This window comes from Mirounga angustirostris, unplaced genomic scaffold (assembly GCF_029215605.1).
Source record: "Mirounga angustirostris isolate CCGP_5_RB_7025 unplaced genomic scaffold, mMirAng1.0.hap1 SCAF_8, whole genome shotgun sequence".
Classification (NCBI taxonomy): Eukaryota; Metazoa; Chordata; class Mammalia; order Carnivora; family Phocidae; genus Mirounga; species Mirounga angustirostris.
Genome location: NW_026991716.1, coordinates 70,432,984 through 70,454,975, shown reverse-complemented (window position 1 = coordinate 70,454,975; position 21,992 = coordinate 70,432,984). Strand labels below are relative to the sequence as shown.

Below are 21,992 nucleotides of genomic sequence, written 5' to 3'. Positions count from 1 at the left end.
TATGGCCCATCATTTAAAAGAAGCTCCAGTGCTGAGGATCTGCCTTATATTCTGGAACTTATTTTCCCAGTCTGCCAACTATCCTGTTAGCATCTATACCTGTTCCCAGTTTGTGTTCCTTCCATTTCTTCTATCTGGAGAAATTGTCCTGTCCTGCTTATACACTTCCTATTTTTTTTCCATGAAGTCTCCCTAGATCATTTTAGCTGTCATTGCTCTGCAGTCTTCTAAAGCTTTTGCAGAATGCACCACAAAATTTAAAATAAATTCTGTTTATAGTGGTTGTTACTACTTCGTATGTATATGTCTTGCCCTTCTAACAAAACTTTAAGCTTTGTTAAACTTTAAGGGACTTAAAGAAAGGAATATTGTATACTTCTGAATCTCCTCAGCATCAGGCATAACACTGAGCACATTTTAGGTCAAGACTTTAGGTAATAATTAACTAACCTTGAGCTACAGAGATTTTGCATAATAAATTATCCTGGCTTGAGTGTGGTGTTTTCTGTTGGGATCTTGACTAATACAAAATGATATATTTTAGTTATAAAATGGGATGTAGTCATTTTTAAAATGCTATGACTTTTTTTGTGTGTGTGAAGCCAATACTCCTTTTGTAAAGTGGAGACTCACCCTTTAATTTATCATTTATGTAACATCTATAATTTTTTTAGTTTTTTACCATGACAATTCTACATAGAACTAAGAAAAAATTAATAAATAGCAAAACGATGGAAAAAGATGACATTTTGCAGACAGTTTTCTGATGCACTCTGAACACAGATCTAGATGTGTCTGGCTTGGGTGGTAAGGTGTATGGGTTATTAAGTCCTCAGTTTCCCTCCCTCATTTCAATCTCAACCCAGAGTTTGTCTTTCTCCTTCCCTTGCCTTCCACTTCTCCACAGGGACAGGGTTGCAATCTGAGCTCTGAGGAGATATTGTGGATATCAGACACTGGAGCCCCTTTTGGTCTGAATGAGTCATTACAGTTTCTACCCTCAGAATTAAACTCAGTGGTGGTCTAGGCACTCTCTGTTCTATGACCTTATATGGTATTGCTCTGCATGATTCTTTAAATGATTCAAGTCCTCTGAAATTCTTCCCTGAGTATTTCCCAATTCATCAAAACCTCAGAAAAGATTCTGGTTTGTAATGCTGACTAACCATGTCTGCTTAATTCCCAAAATAATAGAAAAATGGTTACTGTATGTGATTCAGCATTGTATGAAAATAGAAGATTACAAATTGTTCCAATGGTTATAAGTATTAGATGATTACCATGACTTGCTTACAAAGTAGCTGGAGTCAGAATTAGTTTTTTTTTTTTTCCTTTTTCTTTTTCTTTAAGTAAGACCAACACGAGCTTGAACTCACAACCCTAAAGTCAAGACATGAGCTTATATCAAGAGTCAGCTGCTAAACTGACTGAGACACTCAGGCACCCCGGTATTGGTTTCTGATCTGCAGCTGAATCTGACATTGAGGTGAGCTCATGGAGAACTATGTGCCAATTTTAATGTTGTATATAATTTCTTTCTAGCTTCCCAAGCTTTCTTTACATTTAGGGCTGCTGAGCTAGCACTTTTATCCTTTGCAGGCATATTCTTACTAACTCATGTAATGGGTGGAGGCCAAAAAATAAACTGTCTCCAAAGGGACCAAGGCTACAGGTGAAGTAGACATTCCTTCATGGTGACTGAGACTGACTGAGCCAATGGCCAATGAGACTAATACTTGTCTTCAATTTAGGGATAGGGAAGGGATAAGGCAGAGATTTAGACATCAAGTCTCCTACCCTGAATATATAATCCAGTGATGTTTTCCAACACTGAGATCATCAGAGGCAAGGATATTGGACAGTGTTCCTGCTGTGGGGAACCTAAACATGTATCTCCCTAACTCCAGCAGAAAGGGGTATGGAGTCTCAGGAGAGGACAAATTGCTGAGGATAGGGTAGTGAACTCCCATCTTTGAATGGCTCTAACTATTTGGAAATATTCTTTTATATTTGGTATTTAGATTTATTGTATTTAAGCTTTCCTTCTGTATGTGTCCTTGAAACTTTTGTCCAGTTTATTTGAAAAACTTTGAGGACATACTGGTCTATACTTTGTATAACTGTGCCTAAATTTAGCCAATAGAACCTCTAAGGAGATGGGAAAAGATCTTGAGTATGATTTGGCAGTTTGGGAAAGTAGGAGGACTATGGCATTTTATTAATGGTCATAAATAGTATATTTTATTATGTAACAAACTTTACTTATTTTGCCCTACTCAATTTACAAATGATGTTACATCACACAGTTTATATCCCAAATAGGTAACATTAAAAGATAAAATATAAAACCAGGACCAAGGAGAAGGAAAATACAAACATGCCATCCATACAGGGTAACAGAATTGCTGGGATGGGGCTTCCAGTCTGACTGTTGGTCAAAAAGGTGAACAAAACCAACGAACAATTCTCTTGCCCAGGAGAAAGTAAGACAGCCTTTCAGCAGAAGCAAAGGTTTATTTAGCACTGAGATTAAACGACACTCACTTGAGGACTCTCTATAGTGAATGTTGCATCATGTGATAAACAACATCCTCAACAACAGTTTTACAGTAAACAAGGAAATATTTTTTTATGGTTACCTCTCAAAGCAACCTTTTGATGAAAGCTAGCACATTAATGTTAACACTTGGTGGAGTCAATTCTGAAAGGAGCTAGATTTCACCAATGTTTAATTATATAATCTTTTGTAAGTCCTACTTGATTCAAAATAGCATTCAGGGCTCCTTAAGTTACTTAATCTTTTTAACATTTTGGAAATAATCCATGTATACTAATGCACAGGTAAATCAAATGATACTGAAATTTATGAGAGGTAAAGATCTCCCCCTCACCATCTCCTCTCTAGTAAATACTACTTTAGAAGTAGTCACATTGCTCTTTACTTCTTTTGGAATTGACCAATATAATTTTAAATTACACTTTAATTTCTTGATTTATGAAGTTACACTATATAGATAATTTAACCCAGTGATTTATAAGATGAGGAATTAAAAGAACTTTAACCAACTTCTATCTTTCCTTCTCTGTTTCCTAAATGTATTAGTTATATTATTATTTTCAGTTTTTTTTTCTGGTAGTTGCCTTTAGGGCTAAATTTTGATATATAAATTCTACACAGCATCTATTAACTCTACATACAATTGAGGGTTCTAGCATACTTTACTTCCACCTCATTCCCTTGTTCCTGATTCTATTTATCATATTGTTTTTATATTGTCAAGGTTGATAATAGTTTCATTATGCTCTTTAGTTTTATTTTTCTTCAGTTTTTATATTTGGTTTCGAAATGTTGAGATTAATGAATGACATTTAAAAAATACATAGACATATACTATATGTGTATAGTGATATATATGTGTCACTATGGAAGCAAGTCACATGCTTAAACCCACAGAAAAGGAAATGTGAGTTTTTACACAAACAAACAAACAAACAAACAACTACCCTCCCAATTGAGTTCATTAAAGGAAATTACTTTAAGCATCAAGGTGAAGTGGATTTTCTTGCTGTATTTGGTCTTCTGCGAGCCATACATAGATGTCACTCTTTTCTCTTTTCCACTCTCCCGTCTTTATTGTCAAGTAAAAGGTGTGAGAAAATAGAAGATTTCCACTTCCACACGCTCCCAGTACCTCATCTTCTCACCCCTACATACCCCAAAATAGCCCTTGTTCCTGCTGTTAGCTGAACTCTGCATGCTCCTTGCCAAGCCCTGCTTCTCTCATTCAGCCTCCCATCTCATCTCCTTTCGCCTGTGCAAGGACATGGCTCTGGTTCTTCCCCCTTTCATTCCTCATCAAGTTTAAGTTCCTGCTTGCTATTGGATTTTCCATTAACCTTCAAAGATGCTATTATTTTTCATAACAAATTCTTTCTTGACCTCACTTTCCCTTCCAGCTACCTTTCACTTCTTTCTTCCCTTTATAATAAGAAAATTCTAAAGCCTTACCTATACTCACTCACTGTCTCTAATTTCTTCCCGTGATTCCCAGAAACCACTCAATATCCAGGTAACTATTTACATTTATGTTGCTAAGTCCAGTGGTCATCTTACATGGCCCATCAGCAATTTTGATCACTCTCTCTTCCTTGAAGCATGTTTTTCCCTTGGCTTCCTGGACATGATACTCCCATGATTTTCTGCCTATTTCTGTGGTTACTACTTCTCAGTTTTCTTTGCTCTTTTCTTCTCATCTCTCTGATTTCTAAACATAGGTACATCCTAGAACTCAATTTTAAAATCCCTTCCCTTTTCCCATCTCCATCCACTTCTCTGGAACCTTATCCAGTCTCATATTTTTAATTATCATCTCTACATGATTCATATATGTGTTTGTGTATATATATATGTTTATATATATTTTATATGTAAATATAAATACCTATTTCTACATGTCTTATATCCTCTCTTAAAACCAGACTTATTTATGCAACTTCCTTCTCCATAACTCTACCTGGGTATCTAATAGGCATTTCAAATTTAACATGTCCAAAATTGAAATCCTGATCTTCCCCACCACACCTGCTTCTTTCAGCTTCTTCATCTTAGGCAATGGCAGTTTTATCTTCCAGGTCCTCAGGTCAAAAACATTGGACTCACACTTGATTCCTGTTAGCTTTACTTCCAAAATGAACCTAGAGTATAAAACCTTCTTATCCCCTAGTCTGCTACCATCTTGGTCTGACTCTTCCTTATCTCTTGCCTGAATTATTGTAATAAATTCCTATCCAGCTTCCCTGAGACCCCCTTCAATTTATTCCTAGTACATCAACTCAAGAGATAGATCATGTCATCTCTCTGTTTGAAACTTTTCAGTAATTTCCTATTCCACTCTGACTAAAAACAAACATTTACCAGTAGCCTAATAGGTCCCATGTAATTTGTCTCTTATTACTTTCCTTCTGGTTACTTTCTCTAGCCACAGTGGTGTCCTTGGTGTTCCTAGAACACAACAAGCTTGCTCTTGCCTCAGGCCTTTGCACATAATGAAACCTCCACCACTATCCCCACTTGGGGATGCTCTGCCCCAGATGTCTAAAGGCTAAACCCTTACCTCTTCCAGCTCTTGACTCAGATGTTACTTTCCTAGTGAGACTGCTCTGATAACCCTGTTTAAAATTGCATCCTTGCAACATTCTCCATCTCTGATGAATTATTATGTAACAGTCTAAATATTTTACTTATCTTATTCATCATCTGTTTCCCTCTTCTAAAATTTGGGCTCCATGTGGGAAAGGATTTTGTAATTTCTGTTTATCATGTATTCCCAGCATCTAGAGTTGTGATTAGTTTAAAAAAAAAAGGTTTTAAAATGAATGAATTGTTTTTGATAAGTCAGTCAGAGAAAGACAAATATCATATGATTTCACTCATATGTGGAACTTAAGAAACAAAACAGATGAACATGGGGTGGGGGAAGAGACTGGCAAACGATAAAACAGACTCTTACCTATAGAGAACAAACTGAGGTTTGCTGGAGGGGAGGTGGGTGGGGGTGGGGGGTGGGTTAGTTGGGTTAAATGGGTGATGCGTGTTAAGGAGGGCACTTGTGATGAACACCGGGTGTTGTTATGTAAGTGATGAATCACTCAATTCTACACCTGAAACTAATACTATATTGTATGTTAACAAACTGGAATTGAAATAAAAAACTTGAAAGAAAAAAATGAATGAATTATGTTGTCTACTTTCATATATTTCTTTTTAATTTTGTTAAAATACATGCTGGAATTTTTTCCATATAAGATACATGGTAGTGATGTTTGAAATGTCTATTCTGAGAAATAGTTTGATTTAGAGAATTTTAGATTCAAATTAACTTTTTTTTAGGAATTTGAAGATGTTGCTTTATTGTTCATGATCATTCTTTCAAACTGCAGATTTTGATTCTTTTAGATAATTTATATTACTAACTGGAAGCTTCAGGATTTTATTTCCTTGGTTAATTGATTTTCTAGAGTTTGTGTCTAGGTTTATATCTTGACCTCTCCCCCACCTCACTTGGCTACTGGTGGGTTCTTCATATGTGAAGACCTGTTTTTGTCTCTAGCTCAGATAAATTTTATTCTACCATTTCTTTTTTTTTTTTTAAAGATTTTATTTATTTATTTGAGAGAGAGAGAGAACACCTGAGAGGGGATAGGGTCAGAGGACGAAGCAGACTCCCTGCCGAGCAGGAAGCCCGATGCGGGACTCGATCCAGGGACTCCAGGATCACGACCCGAGCCGAAGGCAGTCGCCCAACCAACTGAGCCACCCAGGCGCCCTCTACCATTTCTTTTTTAACCTTCTTCCATATAGTCCCTGCAATCTCTTTCTCAGCCACATTTTGGACATAGATTGGACCACCTAGATTATCTGCCATGTCTTTTAACTATTCTCTCATAGTCTCCATTGCTTTAAATTTCCTGTTTTGAGAGACTGACTTGATTTATCTTTCAGCTCACTAACTTTAGCTGTGTATATTTTATATGCAGCTCATTCACTTCCTTTTTGCAAATATATTTTTAATTATATCAATCTCATTCTTGTTCTCTGATTGTCCTCTTTTTCATGCAGTTTGTTATGATAAAAATAGCATTCCTCAAATGTCTCTGAGGATGCTAATTCAGATTAAAAAAAAAAACTCTTTTGTTCTGTTGCTTACCCCAAGTTTAGTTTTTTTTTTTTTTTTAACAATTTCATTTTAGACTCTCTTTTATGCTGTTAGTTTTCCATACTTTTTCTGACAATCCTTTGTGGTCTACTCATATTTGGCATTTCCTCTGAAATTCAGTTGATTAGGCCTTTAATAGCATAATATTTACTGATTTTTATCTGGTTATAAATAAATGCATACCCATTGTATAAAGTATATTAAAAAAACCCAGAAAAATGAAAGAGGAAAAAAATCATGCATAAGCCCATCACCTAGAAATAACCACTGTTAACATTTTTGTGTATTTTCTTCCTCACATTTTCAAACACACACTCACACACAGTCCCTACCTCTTGCTATTTCAAGACAAACTAACACACTTTGGGAAAGACAAGGTCTCTGCTGTCATAAAGATTACAGTCTAGTAGCAGGAAAATATAGAACTAAAATAATCACATAGATAGGGCACAATTACAAATTGTTATAAGTGCCATAAAGAAAAAAAAGACATAGTTCTGTGCTTTCACATACAAAATAACAAAAGAAAACTGAGCTGAGCGGGTCACAGGAATGCTTTCTTTAGGGAATTGAGATTATATCCTGAGTAGAGCTTAACTAGGTAAAGAAAGGGAGAAGATCATTTCAGACAGAAGAAACACAAATAAAAAAGCCCTGTGGCAGGAGAGAAAAGGAGCTTTAAAGAGACAGAAAGAAATCAGAGTGCTGGAGCGTGGAAATTAAGGAGAGTATGGGGTAGAGGGACCTAGAAATGTAATTAGAAGTGAGATGGTATAGGGTCTACAGGCTACATTTAGGATTTTTGTCTGCAATTGCAGGACTTTAAGTAGGGGGATTATCATAATTAGATTTAAGGTTTGAAAGGATTACTCTTACTGTAGCCATCAGAGGAACAGAGTGGGTGTCAGGACACAAGTTAGATTATTACAGTTAGTCCAGGTGAGACATGATGATGGCTTAAAGTAGTGTGGTGACATGGGAAGTAGGCAGAAGTAGTTGCAGGAAATGTCAATGATGTCTCTGAGATTTCTGACTAATACAACTAAGTGGATGGGGGTGCTAACTACCAGCAGGGAACAGTACCAGGGAACCATGTTTGTAGGAGTTTTTAACCCTGCCTTGTACATGTTGGATTTGCAGAGCCTCTGAGACAGTCAAGCAAATCCAATTGATTATTCATATTTAAAACTCAAAGAGACGTCTGAACTGCATGGGTGATATAAATTAGAGAATCATAGGCATAAAGATGGGAACTGTAACTATAGCATGGAGAGATGCTTAACATATAGAGCATCTTCCAAAAAAGACTGTACCAGTTTATAATGAATCAGTAGTGCAGGAGTGCCTCTTTCTCAACACTTTGGACAATACTTTGCATTATTAAATCATTTGATCTTTTCCAAATTGACAGGTAAAAAATAGTATATCCCAGATATTTTGGCCTGAACTTTTAAGTAAGATTGAACATCTGTCTCTATGTTTATTAGCCGTTAAGTTTTTCCTATGATTCTTCGTGAATTATGAAAGTATATTTTTTTGGAGAGAAAGTCCATAGATTCACAAGTTTTCAAACTGACCCTTAAATGTTTGAGAGCCACTAATTTGAAGTTGTTCTGAACAAGAAAGCTTAATCTTCCACATGTCAGCCTGCACATATTTAATCACTGCTATCACTGTCCTCTAAAGCTATCTTCTCTACAGGTTATGTGTCCTCAGTGCACTAAGCCTTATGATCTCTGTCTTCTTCAGCTGAGCCCAAGTGTGGCAATGATCATACTGCCTCAGCTTTGAAATCACAATTGCACACTGGGGCACATCCAGCATATTCCACGTTTCTCTCCTCTACTTGTTACATATCCAGAGGCTTCCTGCTTCCAATACTTTCCTCCTCACAAAACAAAGAAGATTTGTTGATGTCTTCATTATACTGTGACTGAAACTCATTCCCTCCCATCTATTAGTTTCTAGCTATTCAATTTGCCGAATATTTCTTTCTAATCACAGAAAGCAATGTCAGCAAATGTGTCAGGCAGGAATGAAGGATGTGAAGGTGTACCTTTGCTATCAGTGAGGTATGCTTTAGGTCACTGAGAGGCATTCCTGGGGCTGTCACTAGAGGGGGTGTGAGTCAAATTTTTCACTAGGAAAAAATCAGAAAGGGGGGTTGGAATGCTGGCGCATAGAAAATACTAAAAACTTAGCAAGGAATTTGGGGAGTTGTGTCCTGACCTGTACACCGAGTGTGGGTTTGGACCTGCTGAAGCATAGCCCCTTGTGGAGGATCCACATGCAGCTAGGAACTCTAGGCAGGATTGACAGTGAAGGCCAGGGAGATGGAGGGAAGAGCAATGTTCTTCATTCTTCCAGAGACGGGTAGGTATGTAGGGTTGGTAGGATTCCTGCCTATACTTTCCAATGTAGGTGCATGCCACTTTGATCTTGCTTTGATATGTGCATATACTATCTGCTATGGCATATTTTCTTGGATGTGACATGCGGCAGCTATGTTCAGTGAAAAGAAATCGTGTAAGACACAAGTTTGGGAGCCATGACATTGGATGGTAAATAAACATTTAGTGAGTCTTTCTTGGTACAAAAACCATTCTAAAGACAATAGAGGGTAGATAGTAAAAGAAAGAAAGAAGAAAAAAAGTACAACCTTTGGACTTGCAGTTTTAAATCTTGTTTGGAAATTGATAATATTTCTGTTTCTTCCCTGGCTTCATATCATCGACATCTCCTTCTTTATCCCATATTTTTCATCCTTTTATCTCTGTGTCTGTATTTGATAACAAACTCAAGTCTATTTTCTGGTATAAAAGAGCCTTTTCTTGGTCTGACATTGCTCACCTATCCCCACTCTGAACCCTTCCCTGTTGCTCTCAGCCAGTCCACAACCAGACTTCTTGAAAGTGGTCTTATATCTGTCACTCCTCATCCATCCAGTCCTCAGCTGTGCTTTGGGTTTTGCCCACATCACTCCATGAAACTCTTTGGGCAAAAGTCACAAAAGATTGCATCCCTCCCAACTCTACCTCCCAGCTACTTACTTTCCTTCCACACAGGTAATCATGGTGAGGAATTTTTTTATGTTATTCCAGAGATATTCTATACATATACAACAAAATATATTAAAACATCTTCCCTCTTTACATATAGATACCCTGCTGTACACACTGTTTTGTGCTTACCTTTTCAAGCATACAATGTATCTTGGTAACCTTTCCATATAAGGAAGTTATTTATTCTTTTAAAGTGCAAAGTGTCCATAATGTGAAGCTAATAAAATGTATTTAGCCAGTCTGGTTTAAAAGGAGATTTAATAGTTTTTGATATTTTGCTATTACAAACAGTGCTGCAATGAATGAAGCCCTACATATGTCAGTTCGCATTGGTGTGAGAGTAATTGCAGGACAGATTCTGAGCACTGGAATTGTTGGGTCAAAGGTATGTGCATTTGTAATTTTAGTATGTGTTGCCAAGTTGTTATTACTCTTGCCAGAAATATGGGCAAATGCCTGTTTCTCTGCCCTATGTAAACTTTTTGGTTTTTGCTAATCCAATAGGTAATAAGCAGTATCTCTAAATTTAACTGAGCATATTTTCTTATGTTTAAGGGCCATTTAAGATTGACTTCTTTTTAAAATATGAATCAGATCATGTAACACTTCCTCATTATTTCTGATAGCTCCTCATCACCTGTGAGACACAGCTCAAACCCCTGAGATGATCTTTCCTCCCCTCCAGCCTCCTTTGTCACTGCACCCTTTCCCCCACTCAGTAATCAAGGCTCCATGAACTGCTTTCTATTCCAAGAACACTATGTTCTCTTTTTCCGCTGTCTGCAGTGTCCTTATTCCCAGGCCTCATGTGGTTAAAAGCTATTGTCTGTTAGGACTCAGCTCCTCAGGTAAATCCTCCATATGGTCTGCACTTAGCTCTTAGGTCCTTGTGATTTTTCTATTTCTAGCATAATTCTTGACAAGATGTTGGTCCTTAATAAATATTTGCTGAATGGATGAAAGGCTGACTATTATTACAACTAAAAAGACTTTGTAATTGAAAAATACACACACACGCACACACACTGGTTTCTAAGCAGGATTTCAGCAGCCACATGAAAGTTTCCAGATACACTTATCCTTACTCTATTGCTATCCATGAATTTTTTCTCTTCCCCCCACCGAATTAAAAACAACCATGGAAATAAATGCCTCTTAGAGTCCATGCAATTCAAAGTCATTTCGCTTTGAGATGTGATGGTTCAAGGGAAGTATGGTCTTTGTGGTAGCTTTAATTAAACAAAAGATCAAATTTTTGATACACTATGTAGTTCTAGTTTTCTTTAATGTGAATGGATCTGATACCTACCCTTGGGCAAAATAATGTCATCTTAAACAGTGAGACCAAATTTTACCAGATAATGACAGCAATCTTTTTTTTTTTAAAGATTTTATTTATTTATTTGACAGAGAGAGACACAGCAAGAGAGAGAACAGAAGCCGGGGGAGTGGGAGAGGGAGAAGCAGGCTTCCTTCTGAGCAGGGAGCCCGATGTGGGGCTCAATCCCAGGACCCTGGGACCATGACCTGAGCCAAAGGCAGAGGTTTAACAACTGAGCCACCCAGGTGCCCTGACAGCAAACTTATGTAGCAACTCCTTTCCCTTGTAAATCACACCCATCTATTTCACTGAGAGGTGTCTTCTGTGATTCCATGATTCATGTGAATCATTCCTGTTCCCGCTGCTATTCCAGGCATAGAGTGAGCCTGAGATCCTCCTTTATTGCTGCCCTTGTCTTTAAAAAGCAGGGAATTCTTTTCCACAAGTGCCTTTATCTCTCCTGAGCTGAAGCCTGAGGAGTCAAGATGCAGTGGCTGCCACTGCGGGCCAGGGCGACACAGTGGCCATGATCTCTCCCAGGCTGCCACAGTTTAGCTCCTTGATAGTCTTTGTCAATCACCAATATCCTTACTCTTCCTGAGGCTGAGGACTAAAAGCTGCTATAAGATCAGGTGATATGCTTCATTAAAATAAGCCAAGGAAAAGTTAAATTAAGCCTGGCTATGTCACAATATTTGGTTTATTTATTTATTGAGCACCTACCATGAGGCAGGTTTTATTCCATGCACTAGAAGTAAGGCATGGATTCCAATTCTGGACAGGGTTGAGTGTTGTTTTTTTTTTAAACGGGAGACTTGCAGCTTCTACTTAGATCAATGATTGTAGAATAGACAAAGGAATTTGGTTTGGGGATGGGGGGGAGGTTCACTTAGCTTCACTTGCCAGCTATATCAAATTTCATTTTTAGCCAGTCAGGATCTTTACTATAAACTCATTCAGCAAATGTCTTAAAAGTGTTTTATTATTTTTTTTTAGTATCTATTCATGTCAGGTACTGTTTTAAAGCACAACAAGGTAAACTAAAGTCTATAAAATATGGCTATTGCTCTCAACAACTTATATTCACATAAATAAGTATATAAATAATTATGAAAAAGACTGGCAAATGTCACAACAAAAATTTCAAAAATTGACATCCAATTTGGGAAATATTATTTCCAGTACTTGTGCAACAAGGTGGATCAGAGGGGACCACCTAGTGCAGTGGGTCAGGAAAGATGGGAAGAGCTGTGGAAATGGGGACCAGAGAAGAGCTAGAGTCATTCTCAACAAACATGCTTGAATTAAGGCTGCAAGTGCCAAAAGTGATGGATATAAAGGGAACCAGGAAATAGTCCATTTTGGCTAAAGCTCAGGGTATGTGAGGATTGGGTACAAGATCAAAAAGGAATGCACATGGCACCAGATCAGGTATGTTTAATAGTAGAAAATTTTGATGCCAGTTTATTAATAATGGTAAAATTATATTCAGAAATTGAGAAGGCAAGGAAGAACATAATAGTACTTTAGATTTTGTTTCATCAAATCAATCATTTAAAAGCATTTGAGATTTAAAAAGTTATTTTTGTTTTTCTGGAACATTCACATATATAGAACCCCTGAAAAATACTGACTATATATTGGGTTTTACTGTTGTACTATTTCTAAATCAAGCTGGGTTTTTTTCCCTAGTGCATTTCCCCAAAATTCGCATATGTGGTATTCACCATCCCCTTGGGACTGTAAACGAGAGTGCTCTAAGTGGGTAGTGGCATCTTGACCCATGCTGCGGGCAGAGGCCAGGAGAGGAGAGGCATAATTGCGGTGGTCTGGGAGACACAGGCTGTCTCTTGTGGAAGGGCCACGGCCATCACTCAGAAATGGCATCTCTCCAGAGGTACTACAATGTCACAGCTCAAAGTTGTACATTCTTCCAGAGCCATTTGGGAGCATAAAGGGTTACTCTAACCCCTGCTGTGTTTCATATGGAGATTTTATTCCTTTGGGGTTCCTGTAGTTGTTTGCTACAACCCTCCATGATATGGTTCTCCAAGGATTTTGCCCTAATAAAGTGCTACCATTAAAGGCCTTTTCTGTGCAGTCACTGTTCTGTTCCAGAGGAGGTACATTGAGAGAATCTTCTGATTTCAAATTTATATTTTTTATTTAAATAGAAATAATAATCAAGTCAAAAATGGGCAGAAGACATGAAAAGACACTTCTCTGAAGAAGACATACAAATGGCTAACAGACACATGAAAAAATGTTCATCATCATTAGCCATCAGGGAAATTCAAATCAAAACCACATTGAGATACCACTTTACACCAGTTAGAATGGCCAAAATGGACAGGGAAAGAAACAACAAATGTTGGAGAGGTTGTGGAGAAAGGGGAACCCTCTTACACTGTTGGTGGGAATGCAAGTTGGTACAGCCACTTTGGAAAACAGTGTGGAGGTTCCTCAAAAAATTAAAAATAGAGCTACCCTATGACCCAGCAATTGCACTCCTGGGTATTTACCAGGACACCAAAGACACAGATGTAATGAAAAGAAGGGCCATATGCACCCCAATGTTCATAGCAGCAATGTCCACAATAGCCAAACTGTGGAAAGAGCCAAGATGCCTTTCAACAGATGAATGGATAAAGAAGATGTGGTCCATATATACAATGGAATATTACTCAGCCATCAGAAAGGATGAATACCCAACTTTTACATCAACATGGATGGGACTGGAGGAGATTATGCTAAGTGAAATAAATCAAGCAGAGAAAGTCAATTATCATATGGTTTCACTTATTTGTGGAACATAAGGAATAGCATGGAGGACATTAGGAGAAGGAAGGGAAAAATGAAGGGGGGAAGTCAGAGGGAGAGACGGAACCATGAGAGACTATGGACTCTGAGAAACAAACAGGGTTTTAGAGGGGAGGGGGGTGGGGGATGGGTTAGCCCCGTGATGGGTATTAAGGAGGGCACGTACTGCATGGAGCACTGGGTGTTATATGAAAACAATGGATCGTGGATCACTACATCAAAAACTAATGATGTATGGTGACTAATGTAACATAATAAAAAAATAGGAATAATATGTTCATCAGATATTTCTTATAGTGGCCTTTGAGGAATGAATAAATTAAAGCCTAACAAAAAGTTAGCATAGAAGTATATATATATATGTGTGTGTGTGTGTGTATGTACGTGTGTGTGTATGTATGTGCACATCTGTTTTTGATTTTATAAATTTTCACATGTAAAATCAAACTCAAGAGGGCACAGCCTTTCTTTCCAATCCTTGGACTCCAATAAGAAAATGCATTTTCTCATGACTTAAAACTTGATATCAGAATCTTTTATATTTTGGTAGGAAGTAAACCAGAACTCCAAGAAAATTTTCCTGGAGCCTGCCTTGCTCATAGACAGTAGGTCAGAAGCATATCAGACCCTGCAGAAGAAGGGTGGGCACTCTCCCAATCCCCTCAAAGCTGCCCCAATTTCTGAGAGTAATTTTAAACCTGTGTATGGGGAAGCCATCAGCATCAGTCAAAAGAAACATGTAGATGCTATTTCAGGGTGTTTCATTCCAAGAATGCGGTTTCTTTCTGTATGTGGTTTCTTTTAAATGTACAAATCTTTATTCCCCAGGTTTGGGAGAAGAAAAAAAAAATGAAGATGGATATACATAATTAAAATAAAACCAGGGCCATAGGAGACTGTTTATAGAACAGTGAAATGTTTTCATAAAAAAAAAAAAAATCAGAAAATCTCAGCCCCCCCACCCCAAAGGAGAAGCTCTTTATTTTTCTTCTATATAACTTATGCAGTACCAAAGCTGTGTGAACCCTGGTGATGGGGCCTCCAGAGGCAGAGGCAGGCTACAATGTCAGTGTCAAGGCATATGGCCAGTCTCTGCCAAGTTCACCTGCCAGAGAGCTCTAATTCTCTCCCTGAACTTTAGTAAAATGAATCATTCTTAGCTGAGGCTACTGATAGATTGAACCAAGAGCCTGAGAGTTTACTGCTCACTGGTATGAAGCAGAGTCCACTGATTAGAAGTGTGGACTGTATTTAACAAACCAGGCAAGAACTAGCTGCCACCATCTGCACCCACATATCTCCACCTACAATTTGACCAATTTAATTCTGAGGTACTGATAAGGCATGAGAAAGAATTTGAAAGATGAACCATTTCCAACAAAAAGTCAAAGATAATGCCATATTTAATCACTGCAGCATCAGAGAGTCAATTTGTTTCCCTCAAATACTTTTAAAATCCAAGAGGCCAAGGCAGCCAAAGTCTGTTCTTCTAGGCCATATCTGTTTCTATCATTAGCTAATTTAGTGGGAGTTAATTTTTGCAGGGGCTTAGGTAGGGACTATTGGCACATCATATGAAACATGATTGGTATACTGCTGGTGCTGCATGGCAAGCTGCCCCCATTGCCAAGATGGAACCCAGAACTGGGGCCACCACAATGGAGCTTCAGCAAACTTCCGTGAAGCTCTGATAATAGTGGACATTTGAAGATACTCAAAAAGTTCTATCTTGACCCCCACATGTTCCCCCCATAAGAATGTTTTCCCTTAAACTTTGAGAGATGAGTCAGAGATAGCAAAAGTGAGAGCTGGGAAAAATGATTCTCCCAGGAGACCTGGCAGTGCATGTCTACCTTCAAAGCAAGTTCTTCATGGAAAATGTCCTTTTTCAAGAGTACCAAATCTACTAATTATGCAAGGAAACTTTTGATTGGCTATTGCTACCCAAATGTGTTAGTGTCTGTCAGCCTTCCAGTGTGTGACTTTTGGAAATAACATTTGCACAGTCTGTTTTTCTCATAGGGCATATTGACACACACTGCAGCAACTCTGTGGCCTTCCCAACTATGGCATGTTAAATATCAGTTAAATGTAACATTATGTCTTGACCACATTCCTATGAGTCTGGCTCTACATTGCCAAAGGAGAATGCAAACTTGGCCCACTGTCCCCTTCCTTTTTACAGATGCTGTCACCCCTCAGATTCTTCTATCCAAACCAAGTGCAAACCATTACACAGAGCAGGATAGTTGACTTGGCCATCCAGCAAAGGCAAAAACATTTCCACACATTATGCAGTTTTAAGTAAGGTGCAAAGAGCACATTTACTTGAAGAGTCTTTGAATCCTGGAAGATGAGGTTGTGTTCAGTTTTGCTATTAAGCATATCTTTTGCATTCCCATTCTTTAAACTTTGATGATCCAGCTGTGACATATACAATTACTTTTTATTGACAAAGCATTTGATTAACTGGTCTTTGATTGGATATTACCTTTTATAGCATTAGGGCAGGTTTTGTTTTAGAAAATGTCATTCCATAGAGCATTATGTGGGGCTTGATTTTACTCTGGGGAAAAACATAGTTGTTTTCTCTTCTTCCTTTTTTTTTTTTTTTAAAGATTTTACTTATTTATTTTAGACATATATATATAGAGAGAGAGAGAGAGAGAGGAGGGGCAGAGAGAGAGGGACAAGCAGACTCTGCCCTGAGCGTAAAGCCCAACATGGGGCTTAATCCTATGACCCTGAGATCAGGACCTGAGCTGAAATCAAGAGTCTGAAGCTCAACCAACCAAGCTACCCAGGCACCCCTCTTTTATTTTCTTAAAGAGAGATTTATTTAATAAAAGAAATCAGATAGTTAGGTTGTATGGTCTAAAAACTTTTTAAATGTGCATGGGTTAGAAAAGAAAAAGGTGATATAGAGGTGTGTGTATTTGTCTTCTGAGCATCTCAAACTCAATATGTTCCAAACTGGACCTCCCTCCCCCAAACCTGTTTTTTTTCTTCTGTGGTCTCTCTCTATGACTGGCTCTATAACAGGTCTGAAATGCCTCATTGGTTACCAAAATCCCACTGATTTCACTCCTAAAACCTCTCTGCCCCATCTCCTTGGCAATGGCTTTAATTCAGTTCATTTCCCTGCCTACTCTCACTTCTTCTCCAACTCATATCCCCTATCCACTCTGCAACCAGAATCATTTTCCCCCCGAAATGCCAATTGCACCTGTCATTTAAATGCTCAAAGTCTTTCAGTGGCTTTTTATTGCCCTTAAGAAAGGCCTTCCCGGGCGCCTGGGTGGCTCAGTTGGTTAAGCGACTGCCTTTGGCTCAGGTCATGATCCTGGAGTCCCTGGATCGAGTCCCGCATCGGGCTCCCTGCTCGGCAGGGAGCCTGCTTCTCCCTCTGACCCTCCCCCCTCTCATGCTCTGTCTCATTCTCTCTCAAATGAATAAATAAAATCTTTAAAAAAAAATAAAATTAAAAAAAAGAAAAGAAAAGAAAGGCCTTCCCTGCTAGAGTGATCCAGGAAGCCTTTTGTGAACTAATTATCTCCTTCTGTTTCACCTCTTTCCTCCTGTCTACTCCTAGTACTTTGTTTCAGAAATACTTAACCAGTTATAATTTCCCAAATCTTTCATTTTGTTTCTTGCTTCCATGCCTTTAAACATTCTGTTTGGAATATTTCTCAATATTCGTGTTAAAAAAAACTCCTACTTATCCTTCAAAATCCCAAGGTATCACTGCCAATTTAAACCTTTTTTGTATGTTGAGTCTTCTTGTTTTATTGTATGTGTTCTGAATTATGAATAAATGTTAGTTAATTTATATCTTCAGATTTAAAAACCAAGGGTTATAGTAACCATTAAATTCATGTCAAATGTGGTGGAGAATTTTTATGAAATTGCTATTGCAGAAAAAGTACCTGAGAACTTAATTCTAAATTATGTTGCCTAGAAGTTGACATTATTAGACTTGGAAGCCAAATACATAGACTCCAGTTTATGGGTATATTACATCTTGGATCATACAAAGCAATATCCTGGGAATGAGTGAGTTTACAGAAATATTTGTAACTTATATACAAAGTACTCATATGTTCATTGGTAATACAAAGTTAACACTTTATGTGTAATAGTTAATATGTTAACTACTTAATGACTTCCCTTTTATTTTTCTTGAAACTCAAAAGAGTCTCTGTCTGTAGACATTTGGCTTATTGGCACAACCCCATTTACAGTACCGCTATTGTTTCAATCCATTGCTTTTAATTCCAGTCCTTTACGCAGTTACATTGGCTGTTTCTTACTTTCGGTCTTTTAAAGTTGTATGTTCTAATGTCTTTATTGTGTTAAAATATTTCCTCACTCTCTACCTGTGAATATTCATCAGAGTCAAAACTTTACAGCTGGATGGAACTGTTAAAACATCATCTGATTCTTCTTTGTTTTTTTAATAACAGAGCAAACTGAAAAGCAGAGAAGTGTTTTGTGTGGCTTTGGGGCAGCTGGTTGGTGGCTAAGCCAAGATCAGCTGGTCTTCAGACTTATTTCCAAACCTGGTGCCCTTTCCACTGTCCATGTGACCTCCTTCTGTTAGCTCATCTTCACTGGTCTCTTCCTCCCTCCAAACCTCTTCAGAGAAATCAATTCACTTCACCAGATAGTATCTATTCTTCCTATTTCCTCTATGTTCTTGGGTTTTGGGGTAGAAAATTTGGTCCTTATTGAATTTTCTATTTCCTATTCTAGATTTCATCTTTCATATTACTTCTATAAAAATTGAAATACTACTTTTATTTTAAAATTCTTGTGACTTGGATAAGTTTTCTGCTTTCCTTTATTTGATTTTGTGGTTTTTCTATATTCTTACTGAGCCTATTTCATTTACTTACACCACCCATTTTTTATTTGTACAGTTAATATATGTGATCCCTCTCATTTTTCTTTCCTTCATATTTTATTTGATAGAAGATAATCCTAAATTTTGGTTAGCACATTCCATTTCCTTAGAAGATATTATGGGTTACTTTGGGTATTAATATTCTTTAGTTGAAAGAATAACTTTTTTCATACAATTCTTGAATATCAAAGTCAGAAGACTAGTAATCCAAGCTAATTTCCAATGTTTTCATTCCCTTTAAACCACCCTCCATCTGTGTTAAACCTTTGCTTGAAGACATCCAAAGATAGGGAATTCAGTATTTCTATGAAATTCTAACTGCTCTGGACACACTACCTTCTAGAATCTTCTTTTCATCCAGTTGAATCAATCTCTCTCAGTAATATAATTCTGACGACAGAGCCATAAAAAACAACTCTAGTTCTACTTTCAGCCAGCTGATCATGTATTTGAAAGCACCTTTCATTTCCCCCTGTGCCTGGTCTTCCTCAGGCTAGACATTCCCATTTCTTCCAAACCATGGTCCAATAAGTTGGTTTTAAGTAACCTCATCATCCTGATCGCTTGTTAAAGGGCCCAGAATTGACCTCAGTTCTGTAGGTTAGCCCTGACCAGGGAGGTAAAACTCCCTTTCTTCCTGATCTTTGCAGTCATGCTTTTCATGTTGGCCACATTACTATTCATTCACACTGAATGTCTTGTTATGGGTTGAAGTGTGTCCCCCTATAAAAGATATGTCGAAGTCCTAACTCCCAGTATCTCAGAATGTGACCTTGTTTGGAATCAGGGTTTTACAGAGGTAATTAAATAAAATGAGGTCATTAGGGCGGGCCCTAATCCAATATGACTGGTGTCCTTATGAAAGGGGAAAATTAGGACACAGAGACAGACACGCATAGAGGGAAGATGATGTGAATACACAAGGAGAAGATGGTCATGTGACTGGAGTGATACATGGACAAGCCAAGGAATGACAAGGATTTTTGGTAAGCACTAGAAGCTAGAAGAGGCAAGGAAGAATTCTCCCTTAGAGCCATCAGAGCTTGGCCCTGCTGACACCTTGATTTTGGACTTCTGGCTTCCAGAACTGTGAGACAACACATTTCTGTTGTTTCAAGTCACCCAGTTTTTGGTACTTTGTTATGGCAGTCCTAGGAAGCTCAATACACCGTCCTTTTACCAAACCTCTCTGCTTTTTATTCCCTACTCTGTCTCTCTCGTTACCTTCTTTCATAATAATGTTCTGGCCCTTCATATACATGTGAAAAGTTCTTTATTTCTTTCTTCTAAGTTTCATTTTTGTTTGATTTGGCTCCTTACTTAAGCCAAATGAGCTCTTTTATGTCCTGTTCCTCTCATGTGGGTAATTGCTATCTGTCCCAACATAGGTACTCTGAGAGTTGCTGAGAATTCTTATTCAAACCACTGGTAAAAGCATTGAATGAGATACAAGAGACCCTCTTGGAATTTCTTTAGGTCAACACTGACATTTTTTTTACTGCAGTTGTTCAACCCATTTTAAACCCAACTAACTTCTTTAATCCAGTTTATAATTCTGTGTTTTGAACACACACAAAAAATATAAAAGACATTGTCTAACATCTTGCTGCAATCATGATATGCCACGTTTATATCATTCTTTCTTGCCAATTTAGTAACTCTACCAACAATTAGTTTAATCTGGGATGACTTATTCTTCATTATTCCCACTTTCTTTTCATGTATTACAAACCCAGTTTTTAATAATTCAGTCAAGAATTTTGCCCAAAACACATATCAAATCTTTTGGGTTGTGTTTTGTAAAATCTGTGTCTCCTCTTTGGAAATGTGAACCACAATGGCTCATCTTCTATTTCTCCTGCCTCCTCAAAGATTCAATTCAGAGAATTTGTTTACATCACCCAGTCTTACATCCCTCCCCCTGAAATATCCATATGAATTTTTGTCCAGACCATGAGATTTAAATTCTTTTACAATTATACACTTTTAATCTCTACATTTATCTTGGTTTTAGTTCGTATTGTTTCTTCTGACCTTTTCAAGCTGAAGATTTTTTTTCTTGACAGAGAAGAAGAAAGCATGAGTTTAAACTAAAGTCCTATGCATATATAAACATCTGATAATAATTACATCTTAAATTTATTACACTGTGAAATAATAAAAGCATTTTGATACATGCACCATTCTGTAGATGGGCAGCTACTGTTATCACATATTTTCTTGCTTAAATTTTTACTTGACACAAGGATCAGTAACTGAATATTTTCTCTAACCATCCTTTTCTCAAGGTTGACTACAGTTTCTCTTGCCAAGAAAGAAAGATTTGTGTCTACTTGATAAAATTTCAGAATGTCCTGGAATAGACTAGTACATTTTAACTAGATAATTTTAGAAGAGGACAGAATGTGGGCCAGTACTAAAATATTAATTACATGCATTGCCATATGCATTGCTTGTGAGACTTATGTACCAGACTAGAGGAAGCAAGTCTATATATGATATAAGAAAGATTCCAAAGGCTTAGTTGTTTAAGAAGCATCACATAAAATTTGACTTGACTTAGGAAATCAAGTTCAAAATAGATGCTTTGTTAATGGGAAGGTACTTGTAAGAGGCACTGGACCCAGTAGTAGATTGTCCTTGTCAAATTTTGGAAATTGTTGGCTAGGCCTGCCTGTTACCTAAAGTAGGAGGTGGCAACCAGATGATTAAAACCTGACATTAGGGGGCGCCTGGGTGGCTCAGTCGTTAAGCATCTGCCTTCAGCTCAGGTCATGATCCCAGGGTCCTGGGATTGAGCCCTGCGTAGGGCTCCCTGCTCAGCAGGAAGCCCGCTTCTACCTCTCCCACTCCCCCTGCTTGTGTTCCATCTCTCTCTGTCTCTCTCTCTTTCAAATAAATAAATAAATATATAAAATCTTAAAAAAAAAAATAAATAAAACCTGACATTAGGCCTTCCACACTGGATGACAGCCTGACTGGCAGCAGAGCTGCAGTTGGCCAAGGAAGGAATAGCACAGAGAGCAGGTAGGAAGTGGTAGTCCTCAGGCACTCTTCAAACAAACGATTGGCATTGGATCCAGGAAACCTAGAGCAAGGTCATGCTTCAATTCAGTTCAACAAATATTTACTAGGTAGCTGCTATGTACCAGACATTGTGCTAAGTGTTG

At 37.8% G+C, this 21,992-nt stretch overlaps 1 long non-coding RNA gene across 1 annotated transcript in view; it reads left to right on the top strand.

Moving 5' to 3' along the window:
- Nucleotides 1-1,387: 1,387 nt before the first annotated feature.
- LOC129045518 (uncharacterized) overlaps nt 1,388-21,992 on the top strand; it is a 54,753-nt gene continuing 34,148 nt past the window's right edge. The window contains exons 1-2 of the long non-coding RNA XR_008505342.2: nt 1,388-1,486; nt 10,070-10,163. This is a non-coding gene — a long non-coding RNA (uncharacterized LOC129045518). The remainder of the gene's footprint in view (nt 1,487-10,069; nt 10,164-21,992) is intronic.